The sequence below is a fragment of the Pistacia vera genome, unplaced genomic scaffold (assembly GCF_008641045.1).
Source record: "Pistacia vera cultivar Batoury unplaced genomic scaffold, PisVer_v2 Contig1060, whole genome shotgun sequence".
Taxonomy (NCBI): domain Eukaryota; kingdom Viridiplantae; phylum Streptophyta; class Magnoliopsida; order Sapindales; family Anacardiaceae; genus Pistacia; species Pistacia vera.
This window is the reverse complement of record NW_022195094.1, coordinates 240,482-255,080: the sequence shown is the minus strand read 5'-3', so window position 1 is coordinate 255,080 and position 14,599 is coordinate 240,482. Positions and strand designations below refer to the sequence as shown.

General features: G+C 35.7%; 1 non-coding gene across 1 annotated transcript; it reads right to left on the bottom strand.

Moving 5' to 3' along the window:
- Positions 1-4,171: 4,171 nt before the first annotated feature.
- Positions 4,172-4,243, bottom strand: TRNAN-GUU. The gene has a single exon. It is a non-coding gene; the product is annotated as a tRNA-Asn (tRNA).
- Positions 4,244-14,599: the final 10,356 nt, after the last annotated feature.

Below are 14,599 nucleotides of genomic sequence, written 5' to 3'. Positions count from 1 at the left end.
AAATAATTAATCCAATAATATAGTGGGATCAGCATACCGCACTTCAGTTTTAATACCATGTTAAGATTAAGAAACTCTGATACGAAAATTTGAATATTAATATTTAAATTCGATAAATTTATTTATATTAAAGTTTTATAACAGTAATGCATACTTCAACTGTCATATTTGGGGTGATAAACTTTTGAATTAATCTATTAATCTTTCCAGAGATATTGCAATCTTATCCTAGAGTTAAAAAATACAAAAAAAAAAAATACACTATTAATGATTCTCACTATGAATTTCTTTAATCATAAGCAGCTCTAACCAATGTCAGATGTTCTATATTATATAATCAATTGTTCCAGAGGATAAGCACTATGAAGTATGAAGTCGAGAATAACAAGGCTGAGAAAATGATTGATTTATAGAAATATACAAATATATATATATAATTATTCTCCGTCACGAAGTTTTATGTGTAATCAATTGTACATCTTTTGTCAATGAACAAGTTTTGCATTTCAATCCATTCGTGGTTCGGATGATCAAGGTGAATTTGAGATAATATGGATAGATATAAAGTCTCAGATTTAATTCTTTATCTAAGCAGCAATAATTTATGTGGAGAGTCGTGACAGTCACTCTTAATAATTAATTGAGGTACGCATAAATTATCTCGGATGCCTTGGTTAAATAAAGAATAAAGATTTATGCACCTGAATATATATATAAAATAATCCCACGTTAAACTAATTATATAAAAGAAATTTTCAAAAACTGCTAGTGCTGAGAACATAGAAAGTTGAAATGTAGAATTACATGGTACTTTCCTTGAGAGTGACAAGTGATTCTGAGAGAATAAATTAAAGTTTTAAGTATTCCAACCTTCCAATGTAGCTTTATCTACACAAAAATTAATTTAATAAAGTTGAACTTGATGGTTTTCAATTTAATTTAGTTTTACCTTCTATTCCTCTTGCTTTCTTATCTTCTTTCTTCTCTATAGATTCTCTCTCACTCCTGTTCATGTCACCAGAAACACCTACAACACAATCTCACCTTGTACTTGTTTATACTTCACTGGCTCAACGTTGATTTAATAAAATTATAATACAATTAATTAATATTTAAGTTGATATTCAATATTGATTATATATATGGATTGGACGAGAATTCCTCAAAAGTATTCTCAAATTTAATTACCAAAGTTGGGAAATATAGTACTTGTTTAATGGGAATAATCCCATGTCTCGCTATCTTATCAAAGACAATACGTTAACATAAACATGATTGTAAACAAATCGGAACCATACGCTCCTATTTGGTCAAATACCTAGCAACAAACTTCTATGTTCCTTTTATTACAATATTTTTGAACAAGATCCTGGATAACAAGCCTAAAGATTTTGATGTATACAAAAAAAAAATTGTAAAAGTTCGGGAAATGATCCTAATTTATTTATTTTTCTGCATAGCTTACGCTTGTGTGTGGTTTTATANGTTTCCGCTGCGTATACGGGACCGTTTACTAACACTCGGGCCCTCCTCCACTCCTAGGTCTGGGCCCAAGCCTTTATTTCACTTTTTCAAAATGGTCATAGACTCAGGCTCAAACCTTTATTTCACTTTTTCAAAATGACCTCTGGCAAATTACCAAAACTCCCTATTTTAAAGAAAAATCAAGACTTCTACTATAAATTGACTGTTAACCGTTGTAAGCTTGCTTGCTTTGTTTCTTTCTTTCCTGGTTTTATTATTTAGGATAATTTCGGGGGAGATTTTGTGTTGAAGCTAGCTGTTTTGGGTTTGAAGTGTGACAGTGGAGAAGGCAAGGTCAATAATGAGAGACCTCATAATACACTTAGGTTTCGAGTTTCTTTTAGATTCTTTTCAGTTTCTTGGAATTTTATTATATCTTACGTTGTGATTAGATTCAATGATATATTGGATGATTAGTGCAAATTAATAAGAATAATTTTCATTAGAAGGAAGTATCTAACTGGATAAAAGCATTAACATCATTGCATCTAAAGTTTAATGGGTTTCACTAACCCAACTTTGCATATCAAAGTTCTATTTTTTTTTTCTTCACCACGGGCATATACAACAATGGCTTTGCTTGCCTAATTGAGGATCATTCATGTATGGAAAACAACATATAATACAAAATTGATAAAACTTACCAATGCTTCCCAATTCTTAGCCACAAAGACATACTTGCTAGTATTGTCATGCTTTTTCGCAGACATGAAATCCCCTCACAAGTCAAAAAGTTAATACCGCATATTCAGGGAACAGAACTTGCATATTATAATGAATTCGCTCTCTGGGTAACTAAGGTTTACTCTTTATTTTAAGCAAATTTTGACCAAGGTTATACTTGCAAACTTATTGTGGGTGAAAGGTGTTACACTTAAGGAACAATACAAGGGACCATTGGCAAATAGAATATTAGAACTCCTAGTCTACATCTTTCTAGGATAGAGCTTATTCACAGAGTTGGGAATCATGGTGTTAGTGTTAGTGTATGCCCTAGGAACCAATCATGTCGTCGGTTCCAAGGTATTATGTTTTGTATATATATATGTTAATGTGTATATTTTGTATATACATTTTTATTTTATTAATAGAAGAAAATGTTCTTATTTCACATGTGGTTTATTGCTTCATTTATATATATGTATTACATGTGAAATGTCCGGGTGATACAAATCTTTAAAAGATCAAAATCATCAAAGTATTCCCTACATAGGTAATATTAATTGGGCAATAATATTACATAGTAGGCATGCTAAATGCCTCTGTTAAATATCATGTGATGGTATTAGTGTGGGTCATTATAAAAGTTATATCACTAGGGCATTAGCATGGATAAGCAGTTAGTGAACTGTTTATCGGCTAAAGCTTGAAGAATTTCCAACGGGCTGGCATATTCAGGCCTAATACATTGTTGTATTCCTGCGAATACTTCTCTTTCTAACCACACAATTAAGAGTACACCTATTGTGATTCCCAATACATGCGTGAAAATAGGAACAAGCATCCATATGATCCCATAGACCTCTTTTAAGGATTCCAATCTGGAAAAAGAATTGATATCTTGTACTTCTGTTGTATCAATTAGCATTTCAACGATCAACTTCTCCCATAATGATATCTATACTACCTAGTATCGTCATAATATAAGCCAATTTCATTCTTTTAACTAATTGCGGAAGAATTTGCAAATTGATAAAACCGGGTGGGCAATTTTTCCATCTCCAAGGAAAACCACTTTGATCTCCTATCAGAAAAATTCCCAATTCTCCTTTTGGGGCTTCGACTCTCACATAAATTTCTTGTTTCGGCAATTCAAAAGTATAATGAATAGATCTTCAAAATCAGTCCATTCTAGGTTGTTTTCTCTATCAAAGCATCAGTTTTCTAAATTCTCATAAGGGCCCCCCCGGAATTCCTTCCAAAGCTTGTTGAGTAATTTTTATGGATTCCCACATTTTACCCATTCGGACTAAATAACTGGCTAATGAATCCCCTTCTTTTTGCCACTGTACCTCCCAATCAAATTCGTCCTCACCCACAACTGGCCAAAAAGGGAAGGACCCTTCCATTTGGAGGTAGAAAAATCATGATCGGGATGGCGAACCCAAAGCTATAGAACTTGGGTGTGGGTCTTTTGTCGAAATGGAGTAGCCTTACTTTTTCTTTTCTTTTTTATTTATTCATGGTTTTTTTAACTACAGTATGCCCGTCCCAATTGACATATATATATATATTTTTTTTTTACGCCTCGTAACTCTTCCTCGACCAAGCTTGGGTAGAATAGCAGAGCAAATATTAGTAACATAGCAAAAATGTGTTCCTCGTCATTAATATGTTTGCTCGTAGTAATTGTGGCCTCTCGAAAGAATCGATGACTGCATCTTTGATGCACTTGCTAGTACTAGTACATCTAAGAATTCTTAATTGGCTAATTGTAAATAGCCCCAAGACTATGGAACAAAGGATTATCTCGGACCTACACCGAGGTATTGAAGGTGATTCTCAAATATCGCAGAATAGAATGTGATATGATGAGGTAGAATGCAATAGAAACAAAGACACAAGGAACGGGTTACCTACTTTTAACGATCAAAGCGAACCCTTTCATTCTGACATTTTGAATTCTTTAATTCGGAATGAATCAAATCTCCCCAAGTAGGATTCGAACCTACGACCAGTCAGTTAACAGCCGACCGCTCTACCACTAAGCTACTGAGGAACAACGGGAGATTCTATCTCATAGAGTTCAATTCTCATTCTCAACCCATGACCCATATGAACTCGAAGTTTCCTTCATACCTCCTGGAACTTTTCAGGTCGATGGATCTTCTCAATTGGAAGATCCCCTATATGGATAATACACATTCTAGTTGACTGAGACTAATTCAAATTCGTTTGTTCCAAAAGAAAGATATCCACCGGGCAACTTGCCCTATTTAGATATTCACAACCAAGAAGAAGAAGTACTGGATTCTCTTTTGGATAGGTCCTGAAAGGAGAAAGAAGGTTGGAATGCCAACATGTGTTATTATTGAATTCACTCGACTCGATAATACCAATTTTGGGAACGTCCAGTGCCAAAGTCACTGAACGGGTAAGTCGCCAATCCCTAAAACGGACTATGTAATGTACTTTATCGGCTAGGTTATAGGCGGTCATTTTACCAGAGGATTCTATTGTATCAGTCGACTCTTGTGTGATTCCTGTTGAAGCATATACTCGGGGAGTGCTTAATTTAAAAGGGGAATCGGGTTTCGTAGCTCAAGCCACTTCTTTGGAACTCGAGGCTGAAGACAGTCTATCTGTCAATAGGGGGAAGGAAAAAAGTACCTACTAGCTTCCTTTGACCGGGGGGGATCATAAAAAAGTTAACCCCAAAAAGCTAATAAAGTTGATACTGATTCTCTTTTAAATTGCCCAGAACAGGGAAAGGGAACTAAATCGCTTAAGATCCCAAAGTTGCATATTTATCATCTTCTTCCACATCCGTAACCCTTAAAGCTTTTACTTTACTATAACAAGAACGAGTGGAAGTTCTCGCTCCGTACCCTCTACTGTAACGAGTTTAGTTAAAGGTCCATTAATCCAGTCTTTAAGGTAAAAAGTAGATTGAATAAATTACCTGCTACTCTCAACAAATACGGAAGCTGTGGTTAAAAGAACTGGAGCTAGTATAGGAGGAGTCTTGTCCTACGAAGGAGTGCAGGACGGATGATTTCAAAGTGGACTCCCCATTCATTAGATAGAGAAGATCACCAAGATTTCGTGATCCACTGCCGAACTTATTCCAATTAAATAAGAGACCTCGGATCGAATCGGTATTCGATCCGAGGTCTCTCATTAAATTGCTTATTCAATGAGCATTCTCAATATTATGCCTTGAAGAGGACTCGAACCTCCACGCTTTTTAGCACTAGAGTTTGAGTCTCGCGTGTCTACCATTTCACCACCAAGGCATCTTGAAAGTGAATCGTATTCCATGAAAATGATATCTATCTAGTGTGTTGTATGGAATATATGACAAAGGTGGAGTGTTGGAGTATTTCTATTGATCGGCCATGTCATATAGGCCCCAATCGGACATCCAATTGCTTTGATTTGAATTATCGGAGGATGCCATATATATATTAATATTATATCAAAAAGATGGACAATCAAACCGATTTCTCGATTCAATAGAATCCCAAAAGGGTGAATAGGGTCCCAAATAACGAGAGATATGTAAAAAGCAGGTCCAATTACGCCTATTCCTAATCCTAACTGGAATGTAACGATGTAGGGAGTTTCAGGAATATCCCCATTCATAGGTCTGAGATCCACATCTATGAATTGAAAGGTTCGAATGATCAACTCTGCAATCCGTTGTTAGAATCAATAGGTCTTCAAATCGTTCATTTGAAAAAATTGAAACCTTCTTATTGGATGATCATAATACTTCCCAAAAATCGAAATTTTTGATCAATGGAGGAAGAATATCACCATTTTTGTTCAATAAGATACCAAAGTGGATGATTGACTCATTCCATACCAGAAATAATTGCAGGAAATCTTTTGATAACACGGATTCTTATTTCTCAATGATATCCCATGATCAAGACAATTGGTCGAATCCTGTGAAACCATTTCATAGAAGTTCATTGACATCTTCTCTTTATAAAGCAAATCGACTTTGATTCTTGAATAATCCATACCGTTTCCACTTCTATTGTAACAAGAGATTCCATTTTTATGTGGAAAAGGCCCAAATCAATCATTTTGATTTTACGTACAGACAATTCTTAATATCTTGTTCATTCGCAACAAAATATTTTCTTTGTGCAACGGTAAAAAAAAACATGCAGTTTTGGAGAGAGAAACTATTTCACCAATCGAGTCACAAGTATCTAACATATTCATACCTAACGATTTTCCAAAAAATGGTGACGAAAGGTATAACATGTACAAATCTTTCCATTTTCCAATTCAATCCGATCTATTAGTTCATAGAGCTATTTACTCGATCGCAGCCATTTCTAGAACACCTCTAACAGAGGGACAAATAGTCAATTTTGAAAGAACTTATTGTCAACCTCTTTCCGATATGAATCTATCTAATCCAGAAGAGAAGAGCTTGCATCAGTATCTCAATTTCAATTCAAACATGGGTTTGATTCACACTCCATGTTCTGAGAAATATTTACCATCCAAAAAGCGGAAAAAATGGAGTCTTTGTCTAAAGAAATGCGTTGAGAAATGTCAGATGTATAGAACCTTTCAAAGAGACAGTGCTTTTTCAACTCTCTCAAAATGGAATCTATTCCAAACATATATGCCATGGTTCCTTACTTCGACAGGGTAAAAATATCTAAATTTGATATTTTAGATACTTTTTCAGACCCATTGTCGATACTAAGTAGCAATCAAAAATTTAAATCCATTTTTCATGATATTATGCATGGATCAGATATATCATGGCGAATTCTTCAGAAAAAATTGTGTCTTCCACAATGGAATCTGATAAGTGAGATTTCGAGTAAGTGTTTACATAATCTTCTTCTGTCCAAAGAAATGATTCATCAAAATAATAAGTCACCATCGATATCGACACATCTGAGATTGCCAAATGTTCAGGAGTTCCTTTATTCAATCCTTTTCATTCTTATTGTTGGATATCTCATTCGTACATATCTTCTCTTTGTTTCCCAAGCCTATAGTGAGTTACAGACCGAGTTTGAAAAGGTCAAATCTTTGATGATTCCATCATACATGATTGCCATTTATGATGAATCATATGGACATTTAAAATGTAGTAAATAATGCATCATAAGATCGTATAGTGTATTATTAATCTGCAGACCTGAGATATCACGGCTGGATTTTGCATAAATGCATATGGTTCATATGGTTTATAAACACAAGGCTAATCATGTCATGTGTTAATAAGCCGATTTGGCCATGTGTTGTTTATGTGTGAAGACAAGTGATAGTCAAGATAGGATCCGTTGACTTGGTATAGATTGATATCAAATTCCTTGACAAATTTCAAGATACATTGGAAAAGGGAAATCTCCGGCCGGGGTATATAAAATGTTACTTGAAAGGTTGTTTCATGGTGACATGTTCCATATGTGTTGATTGTCAATTTGATATAAAATTAAGATAAGGATTTTGACATACCATGAATCCATTCTTAATTGGGATTAGACAACGGAAGGATTTGATTACACAACACATATGATTATAAAAGGGCTCGTTGGAGTATATCTTCATTGTGACTTAAGGGTTATAGAGCATTGCTAGATGCCTACCATAATCGGTGAGAGTTTTGTTCATAAAGAGTTATGACATAACATAACATAATAGACTATGATATTGGGCCCATGGCTAGGCCACAATGAACTTAAGAGGTCACACATAAAAACTAAGGAGAATGGAGAAATGGCCAAAGAGAGTTGATTATCCAAGGTTGGTTAGCACCTACCAAGGGAAATAAAGTTATTTATATTATTATCATTGAATTAGATTTCATGGAGGGTCATATTAGTTATTATGAATAATTTAAGAGTTAAATTGCTAATTGGAATTAAATGGAATTCCAATTCATAATTAATCATTTTCTTTATATTAAATTGAATTTAACAATGGGTTGTAATTGTAAACATATAAACAATTTAAGGATTAAATTGTTATGTAAACAATTTAAGAGTTAAATTATTAATTGTGATTAAATGTTAATCCAATGTTATTATTTAAAGAAGTTTAATAACTTCATAATAATTATGGAATTATTTACAACTCCAAAAATAATTATAGAATTGTTTAAGGAAGTCCAAAACAATTATTGAATTGTTTACAAGCTTACATATATAAAGAAAAAGATATATCAATTTTAGAGAAGAGATCAAAATTTTCCAAGAACCCTAAATGTCTCTCTTGACCTAATTCTTCTTTTACCTTAGTGTGGATACTCTTTTGTTTAATTTCTCTTAAAATTAAAAGTCTCCAAGGTTGCTAAGGACTTAAGGGAACAAGCCATACCTTACTTGTTTTCAATTTGATTGAAATTTTTTGTAAAATACTAATATACATATTATAGTATCACATGCATCATTCTCCATGCATTCCAACTTTCAGTCAGGTCAAAATTTGCTTCTAATAGCGAGTAAACCTCAGTGAGAGAAGACACCTTGAAATCTGGTCGTGCATCCAACTTGGCAAAATTAGTGATGTTATACCTCCCTGTTTCATCAAGCAAGCATGTGAATACTCCTGCTCTTTTCCCACAAACAATCTGCAAAAATCCAGGTAATAGAATCAGGTCTATGTTTAGCAAAACACTCAATTATTCATAACTCCCTTAGTAAGTCAGAAGCATCGTAAATTTGTTAATAGAAAAAAAAATACATTAATAAAACTGGATTTCGAAGACTTATCTTTTCTCCCTATTTAATACTACTATGGAAGGCAATTCGGACACACTATATGGGCCAAAAATTGTATTGGGTCTGACGATGTCCAATAATGAAATAAACATATTACAGTCCAGTGCCTTAACCTAATTCTGATTGGGCCTACTCTTAAGTCCACCTTGTGAACTGACCACTCTATGAGTTGGGCTATCCTACAAGTTAAGCTAAATCAGGGTCCAGCCCATTAGCCCACAGTAGTCCAGTATAGGAATCAGAATCCTATTTACGTTCCACTTCAGTTAAGATCCTGAATCCTACTTGAAGTGGTAAACTTGATCTGAAAAAGGCAAGTGATAATACTTCTTTCCTAGTTAAAGCTCATATACCAAATAAGACTCAGAGTCCTACTAGGACTCCAACCTTTTGGGTTCGCTATATAAACAGGGGCAAACCCTTTCATTATTCATGTAGAAATAACCCATAACTCTTAAAGCTCTCAAAGTTCTTGCTTCCAAGAACCATCATATCTTCCACCCAAAAAGCTTAGTTCCGACTAACTTAACCACCGTAAAGCCAGACTCCGGCCACTTTGTGTTAGTATAGCCCTAACCTCATTATTTCGGTAAACCCTTCTCGATCTTAGTTGTCACTAAAATACCTTCAACCTCACTGACTTCAGCATAGGAGTGTCTACGACAGACACCACACTGGTGTCACCCGAGCCTTCACTCTTCATTTCTCTCTTTGTGTAGGTCCATCAGATTGTCAGTGGTTTGCTTCTCATAAGATCCATCCCTTCCGAATCAATCGTAGACTTTACCATATACACCAACTCATCTAAATGCATGACACAAACCATTGATAATTTTAAAAAGACAAAAAACAATTGAAGGACATTTTACTTTGATCACCAATAAACAAATGAAGGATATTGTTGATTGATTGTCCACATGAGCTTGTAGTAACAATTCTTCCCCGAGAGTAGAAGTTGATAACATAAACATTTGCCTATCTCATTACATGCTTTGGCGATGGAGAAAAGATATAAAAAACCCACCCTTGGGCAGCTCACTTGGTAGGACAAGCGTTGGGATGTGTGGTTAAAATTAAAATTGAAACATGTGTCTAAAAATCTAAAAGAAGCATTCTCATCGTATTAGAATTTGCTCAAGCAAAGTTCAGGTTCAGACATAAGCAATTGAATCATATAAATTGATAAAATTGAGATGTGAAAAATGTTTAAGCTTTATGTTGCATCCTTTCCTCCAAAGAATATATCTTGGAATTATGGTAGCTCATTTTTTTTTAGCTTACTATCTTTCTAAGTATTATCTCATAATATGAGTCTATGTATTACCAATAAAGTTATAATAGCAATAGAATATGTTGATGCGACAAATCGCATCAACTAGAGATACTCAACCAGCTCGAAAGGGGTTGAGCAAGATGTGAGCATAGCCATGAATGACCAGCAAGGTTGCTAAAGCAACGTATTAAAGTAAAGAACGCAAGGAATTTTATAGTGGTTTAGCGGTTATGAGAACTAAACCTACATCCATTGTTCTATTATTATTGCAGGGGTGTTACAAGGTGCAGTGAATTTCAATGAGGTTATAGAGGAGGTGAGATCGCGAGCGTGAAATCAATCTACTCTTTAACTCTCTTTAGAAGATCAATTTATTTTCTCCTTGAGCTTTACTAATACTAGAAAAATCCGTTGAAACGGAGGCCAAGACTCCCTTTATACTCGTTCCATCTGATAGTGGGTGAGAGGGTATTACGAGGTTCCTTGCACGCATAATCCCCCTAATCAAAATCTGGATTAGTAATCCCATGCTTGTTGTAGGCCAGGCCAGGCCAGGCCATGCTAATGGCTACTTACAACGTACTTATGGTAGTAATCTCCTTATAAAAGAAGTTATACACCAAGAAGATGACATGTGGGAAGATCTTGGGCATTAGGCTACTATGTACTTTAGAGACACGTGGCATTAATTAGACCACTTAGGAATCAAGCATAAATTAACCCCCTAATTTTTGAAGGGCGTATCAGGTTTTAAAAACTCCTACTCTGATGACCGTATGCGTCAAATGGAGCACGGGTCTTCATGCTCGCCATTCTCACGAGCTATAATGCCTTGGTCCACTACTCTGTGTCCATGCAAAGAGTCACGTTTGGCGCCCTTTGTTTCCTTCCCGATGAGTCATATTAGTCATCCTTTTGTCTGATTTTCCATAATGCCATTAATGGTGGTGTGTTAGTCTCTTTTTTCCATATGTACGGGTGTGTTGGAAATAGCGGTAGCTAAGAGAAATGAAATGGTGCCCGTACTCCTTATCTAGTCATTGGGAAATGGCAATAATGATGGCAATGAATAGTTAGTCTTCGTATTCACCCATAAATACGATTGTTGTGGCAGAGTTTGCTACCATTGCCAATCGTGTTTTCTTCTTCTTCTTTGAAAAGAAAATTTCTGGTATGTCACTCTTATTTGGTTTTGCAACCACCATTTACGCTTCTTATGTTTTCCTAATTGTGGTTGCTTTCTTATGCATATGTCTTCTTTCAAAATTCTTTGCGCTCATGATGAGAGGAACAAGAGCAATCAAAAGGTGTATTTTCATCATGTTCCAAATTGTGGCATTGAGACTACAAAACTGTCGGGCCACCTTGGTCAGTCTAGCCCTCCAGTTGTGGCATTCAATTCGCAGGAGAAGCTACACTTTTAGAGCGGCTTCGGAGGGTAGAGTGCGAGTTGTTGCAGTCGAAGGACGTTGCTATTGTAGTGCACGCCAACCATCAAAGGGAAATGGATAGTTTGCATAGCGTTCTTCACAACACTCATCGGCGCATGAAGTTCCTTTGGGAGGAACTTATCGAGGTGCATGCGAAAAATGTGAGGCTGAGTCGGCTTGTCGCGACGCTTCGGGATGTAGAGTCTTGAGACTCTGTTTCTTCTCACGAGGATTAGTGTTCACCTAGAAAGCAGTTACTCGTACTTCCCCTTTAGACAAGGTTTAGTATCTACCTAGATGTTGTTTGGTATGTTCATGGCTATGAGAATTTGATCAATTGCTTGGCTGTAGTCCTCCTCAAACGGGAATTGATACGTTCCTTTTTGAGGAGGCTTTTCCGACGAGCTGGGTAGACATGGGGTTGTCTTTTTCCTTTCCTTTCCCTTCTTTTTTGCCTCCTTTCTTGTCTCTTTGGATCCTGGAAGAGTCTTGACAGGATCCTGCGTCTTATTCAGAACCTTGAGAGTTTTATGCAGCGTGTAGCTCCGTGGGAATGTCTTGTGGAGCCTCTGCCAAGCTACTCCCGCTCTTTCCTTTGGGTGTACTTCTAATAAGTTTCTTGGAGGGTAATGTGCTTACTTCGGCATCCTAGTGGGTCTAGCTGGTTGCTCTCTTCTTGGGAATTTTCGCAGGGGATCTCTCTTGTCGAGCTACAACACGTCCAAAGGCTTTGGGATATTCTCTTCGTCGAGCTGCAACGCACATGGAGGCCTTGGTGATTGTTGTAAATTTTGAGGGTGTGAGGGTGAATCTGTAGTTTGTAAATATTTTTGTAACTTGTTCTAATGCTTACATTCTTTTCTTTATGTTAACTATATTGTAAGCATTGGCCTAGTGGCCCCTATTTTTATACATATATGTGTATTTTATCGATCGCTTTTGTGCGACCTCCATATTTTCGCGTATCTTGTATGTGTTATTCTGAACATCATCTTTTATTCAAACTTGTTGATTGCTTCATTATCTTGCTAAATGTTCGCGTTTTTATCCTATCTAGGTTGCTTAATACCCGCATGCCATGACGTCCTATCCAAGTCGCTTAATACCCACATGCCAACATCGTCTTTTATTCGAACTTGTTGATCACTTCATTATCTTGCTAAATGTTTGCGTTTTTATCCTATCCAGGTCGCTTAATACCCACTTGCCATTACGTCTCATGATTATTAACCCCCAAGTTTTTGGAGGGTGTATCAGTCTTTGAAAACTTAGTCACTATAAATGGTGCAGTATTGATGACTAATGCATGATTTCACAAACATGCATAATTAGCAACTGTACTAGTCGCAAAAAGTAATAATATGATGAGCAGAGTATTGTTCCCACGAGGATTGAGTGCTAAGTACCGATTTTCCTAATTCTATAACTAATTGAAAACACAAAAATATTGGATTTGCAGGAGCTAACAAAAACTAAATTAAAACAAAATGGAATAGACAACTAAATTTAACACAACAAAAGCAATTCAACAACGAATTTCAATTCACTAAGAGAGGTTAGGGTTTTGATTTCACCAAGTTACTCCAATTCTATACATAGCTCCTATTATTCTCAAATTCACATGCAAGGATTACAATCGGACTCCCTAGGTTGTAAAATACACCTTCTCAGGCTATATTTCCCTACTTATCCCCATTAAACTTCTGTACCCAACAAAATGAAATTCAATAGTTCAAAGTCCCTTATGCAAGTGGAATCCTATCAAGATTTCATAGATCGCATTTATCTATCTCTAATTTTCGCTCAATCTATGGTGTTAATCTCAAGAAGCTAACACATGAATCACTTCTCAGTCTCATCATGCTCAACACTTATTTGAATAAAAAACCTAACATTCAAATGCATTAAGAACAAAGATAAACACTTAATCCAAGCAATAGAATCCAAAAACTACAAGATCTTATAGATTAAATCATTGTAAACTAAGATCCATCAAAACCCTAGCCCAAAAACGAGTTAGTTCATGTTCAAAATGAAAATAAATAGCAAATACATAAAGAAATCAGAGTTGAACATAATATCAAAGAAAAAGAAAGCAATCTTCTCTAATTTGGAGTACAAATCTTCAAAAACTCTTCTTCTTCTCTAAAATCCTTTACAAATGATGAACTCCTTCAAAAAATGACTAACTTTTCTTTAAATAGTAGCCAAGAACCCAAGGACGAACTACCCTAAGCTAAAACGCCCCATTTAATAAAAACAAAAAATTGTAGTTTTCGCCACGGCGAAGTTGAACAAAATTGTGACTTAAGGATTCCATGGAGTGCTTTGCCACGGTGAAGTAAAAACCTTGTCACGGCGAAGTTCTGTCTTTGAGGCCTGAATTTACGAAACTGCTATCCGCTTGTCTTTTCACTTTAATCTTCACTCTTCTTGGTTTCCTGTCAGATCAAGCTTCAAGGGTGCTTCTAATCAACCTCAGAACTTCTCCAATCTTCTCAACAATGATCAAAACTAGGTCAATGAGCTTAATTTTGCGCTGTTTCACTCCAAAACATGATTTAGGCCTAAAACATAAAATAAACCAAATTAGATAACAATTAGGCCAGAATCCAATGAGAAGTATTAAAAATCCTATTAAAATCATAAGAAAAACAATATAATTTTTAGAATTATCAATGACTGGTTCGACTGTTCATTGGGCATGAATTGTGAGTTGTCACATCATTACTATTTAACACCTTGTCAAATCAAGGGTTGCGTCGCTTGGAATTTGGGAGTTGACGGCGCCCTGGGTAGAGGTGTGTCGCCCTCATTTGAGTCATTATGGAGTGTTAGGAGTTAAATAGTTACCACGGCGAGTTGTCAACGAGTTGTTTCTATGTCGTGGGTGCGTATAAATATTGCCTATTGCATATACTTAGGTTATCTATAGTTTTTTCTTTCTTTTC